The 4,266-nt window shown below is 49.4% G+C and overlaps 1 non-coding gene across 1 annotated transcript; it reads right to left on the bottom strand.

Annotated features, from left to right (window-relative positions):
* Positions 1-1,191: 1,191 nt before the first annotated feature.
* Trnaa-cgc (transfer RNA alanine (anticodon CGC)) lies at positions 1,192-1,264 on the bottom strand. Its single transcript has one exon. It is a non-coding gene; the product is annotated as a tRNA-Ala (tRNA).
* Positions 1,265-4,266: the final 3,002 nt, after the last annotated feature.

Genomic DNA, 4,266 nt, shown 5'->3' on the forward strand with positions numbered 1-4,266 from the left:
GTCGGTCTGAAGAGCGTGCTACTGTGAAGCTGCCGCCGCGGCGCGCACATTTCAAAGGCGGCCCGCGGCAGGTAGCCGAGCTCAGGTCGGCGGGCCGGCTACTTTCGCTACTTCCGGCGCGCTCTGCGGTGGCGGGCGGCGAGTGGAACTCGGCCGGCAGCCACTTCACGGGCCGCCGAACGCCCGAAGAGCTTTTAAACAGATGAATTTCCGCTGCCGGATGCCCGCCGGACTTCCTCCGGGCTGTTCGCTCCGAGAGATACGGCGCCGCGGCGGTGCCCGGCACAGTGGCTGGCGCGGAGTGGGAGGGTGCCTCGCCTCGCCTCGCCTTTAATCTGGCCGCCACTGCAGTGCTGCGCTCACGTCCGCGCGCACTCTGCGGCCGCGCGAACACCCCGGCCAGAGTTGCAAGGCGCTGACCCGCCTCTCAGAATGCTGGGTACACCGTAACTGCACAAAAGACCTTGAGGTCAGCGGCGTCGAGAAACAGTCGCTGAAAGTATACAAGGCTACAGGGCGCCAAGGGATCCCTGTAAGATTTTGTACAGAATTTGCCGCTGAGTTGTCTCCCATTTAAAACATGGTACAGAATTATGTGTGCTTAGAGGAAAGATTAAAGAAAGGCAAACCTACGTTTCTAGCATTCGTAGACTTAGAGAAAGCTTTTGACAATGTTGACTGGAATACTCTCTTTCAAATTCTGAAGGTGGCAGGGGTAAAATACAGGGAGTAAAAGGCTATTTACAATTTGTACAGAAACCAGATGGCAGTTACAAGAGTCGAGGGGCATGAAAGGGAAGCAGTGGTTGTGAAGGGAGTCAGACAGGGTTGTAGCCTCTCCCCGATGTTATTCAATCTGTATATTGAGCAAGCAGTAAAGGAAACAAAAGAAAAATTCGGAGTAGGTATTAAATTCCATGGAGAAGAAATAAAAACGTTGAGATTCGCCGATGATATTGTAATTCTGTCAGAGACAGCAAATGACTTGGAAGAGCAGTTGAACGGAATGGACAGTGTGGAGGAGGAGGATATTAGTGTTTAACGTCCCGTCGACAACGAGGTCATTAGAGACGGAGCGCAAGCTTGGGTGAGGGAAGGATGGGGAAGGAAATCGGCCGTGCCCTTTCAAAGGAACCATCCCGGCATTTGCCTGAAGCGATTTAGGGAAATCACGGAAAACCTAAATCAGGATGGCAGGAGACGGGATTGAACCGTCGTCCTCCCGAATGCGAGTCCAGTGTGCTAACCACTGCGCCACCTCGCTCGGTGGGCAGTGTCTTGAAAGGAGGATATAAGATGAACATCAACAAAAGCAAAAAGAGGATAATGGAATGTAGTCGAATTAAGTCGGGTGATGCTGAGGGAATTAGATTAGGAAATGAGACACTTTCAGTAGTAAAGGAGTTTTGCTATTTGGGGAGCAAAATAACTGATGATGGCCGAAGTAGAGAAGATATAAAATGTAGACTGGCAATGGCAAGGAAAGCGTTTCTCAAGAAGAGAAATTTGTTAACATCGAGTATAGATTTAAGTGTCAGGATGCCGTTTCTGAAAGTATTTGTATGGAGTTTAGCCATGTATGGAAATGAAACATGGACGATAAATAGTTTGGACAAGAAGAGAATATAAGCTTTCGAAATGTGGTGCTATAGAAGAATCCTGAATATTAGATGGGTAGATCACATAACTAATGATGAGGTATTGAATAGAATTGGGGAGAAGAGGAGTTTGTGGCACAACTTGACTAGAAGAAGGGATCGGTTGGTAGGACATGTTCTGAGGCATCAAGGGATCACCAAATATTGTATTGGAGGGCAGCGTGGAGGGTAAAAAACGTAGAGGGAGAGCAAGAGATGAATACACGAAGCAGATTCAGAAGGATGTAGTTTGCAGTAGGTACTGGGAGATGAAGAAGCTTGCACAGGATAGAGTAGCATGGAGAGCTGCATCAAATCAGTGTCAGGACGGAAGACCACAACAATAACAAGAGAATTATTTGTGAGAACCCGTAGGGTTTGAAAAGGCTACTGTGCGAAAAGTACAAGGCGTACAGAAAAATGAGACATTTCTGTAAATAGTGCATCTCTCCAAGTTTCAATTCATAATATTTGTACACGCCAGCGGGGGCTCGTTCGCAGCGATCACGTGGGCCTGGCCTTTGTGATGTACACTTCTGGCCATTAAAATTGTTACACCAAGAAGAAATTCAGATGATAAACGGGTATTCAAATGGCTCTGAGCACTATGCGACTTAACTTCTGAGGTCATCAGTCGCCTAGAACTTAGAACTAATTAAACCTAACTAACCTAAGGACATCACACACATCCATGCCCGAGGCAGGATTCGAACCTGCGACCGTAGCGGTCACGCGGTTCCAGACTGAAGCGCCTTTAACCGCACGGCCACACCGGCCGGCAAACGGGTATTCATTGGACAAATATATTATACTAGAACTGACATGTGATCACATTTTCACGCAATTTGAGTGCATAGATCCTGAGAAATCAGTACCCAGAACAACCACCTCTGGCCCTAATAATGGCCTTGATACGCCTGGGCAGTGAGTCAAACAGAGCTTGGATGGCGTGTACAGGTACAGCTGCCCATACATCTTCAACACGATACCACAGTTGACAGAGTAGTGACGGGCGTATTGTGACGAACCAGTTGCTCGGCCACCATTGATCAGACGTTTTCAGTTGGTGAGATATCTGGAGAATGTGCTGGTCAGGACTGCAGTCGAACATTTTCTGTATCCGGAAAGGCCCGTATAGGACCTGCAACATGCGGTCGTGCATTACCCTGCTGAAATGTAGGGTTTCGCGGAGATCGAATGAAGGGTAGAGCCATGAGTCGTAATACATCTGAAATGTAACGTCCACTGTTCAAAGTGCTGTCAGTGAGAATAAGACGTGTAACCAATGGCACCCCATACCATCACGCCGGGTGATGCGCCAGCATGGCGATGACTAATACACGCTTCCAACATGCGTTCACCGCGATGTCGCCAAACATGGATGCGACCATCGCGATCCTGTAAACAGAACATGGATTCATCCGAACAAATAACGTTTTGCCATTCGTGCACCCAGGTTCGTCGTTGAGTACACAATCGCAGGCGCTCCTATCTGTGATGCAGCGTCAAGGGTAACCGCAGCCATGGTCTCCGCGCTGATAGTCCATGCTGCTGCAAACGTCGTCGAACTGTTCGTACATATGGTTGTTGTCTTGCAAACGTCCCCATCTGTTTACTCAGCAATCGAGACGTGGTTGCACGATCCGTTACAGCCATGCGGATAAGATGTCTTTCATCTCGACTGCTAGTGATACGAGGCCGTTGGATCCAGCACGGCGTTCAGTATTACCCTCCTGAACCCACCGATTCCTTATTCTGCTAACAGTCATTGGATCTCGACCAACGCGAGCAGCAATGTCGCGATACGATAAACCGCAATCGTGATAGGCTACAATCCGACCTTCATCAGAGTCGGAAACGCGATGGTACGCATTTCTCCTCCTTACACGAGGCACCACAACAACGTTTCACCAGGCAACGCCGGTCAACTACTGTTTGCGTATAAGAAATCGGTTGGAAACTTTCCTCATGCCAGCACGTTGTAGGTGTCGTCACCGGCGCCAACCTTGTGTGAATGCTTTGAAAAGCTAATAATTTGCATATCACAGCATTTTCTTGCTGTCGGTTAAAAGTCATGTCTGTAGCACTTCATCTTCGTGGTGTAGCAATTTTAATGGCCAGTAGTGTAGTTTTGTACTGCGTTTTTTTTCAGTATTAAATGGAACAGTTAGAGTATCATACGAGTAGAGTGAAATGATTTTAGTGCAGTAGGGGTGACAGAGTTTAGACGTAATCAGGCACAGTTTCCGTAGCTTCGTTGCGGAAAAACGTTACTCTGAGCTACTAGTAGCGGGGCCACGTCTTCCCGCTTCTCACACGCCCCCTCTCTCCCGTCCTCAGACCAGCCCATCATTCCACACCGACGGACCTGTTTCCCTTTCTCCATCCCATTCAACGGAGGGCCGAGTGACCTCCTGCCCCGCACTCCCTCCACGAAACCTCCTCAGTAAAGTGCAGTCGTAGTGACGTAACCATGGAGTTTTCTTCCCTCCGCCTGGCCCCTTGCATTAGCATGGCTAGGGGCCCCCGCGGTCGGGCCCAGATGACGGGCCGACGAGCTCTGGTATCTGTCACGTTACCACTCTCCCTCCAGGCCGCATCTGTATACAGCGTACGGGGCCAGCCGGCT

The sequence above is a fragment of the Schistocerca serialis genome, chromosome 6, assembly GCF_023864345.2.
Source record: "Schistocerca serialis cubense isolate TAMUIC-IGC-003099 chromosome 6, iqSchSeri2.2, whole genome shotgun sequence".
Lineage (NCBI taxonomy): Eukaryota > Metazoa > Arthropoda > Insecta > Orthoptera > Acrididae > Schistocerca > Schistocerca serialis.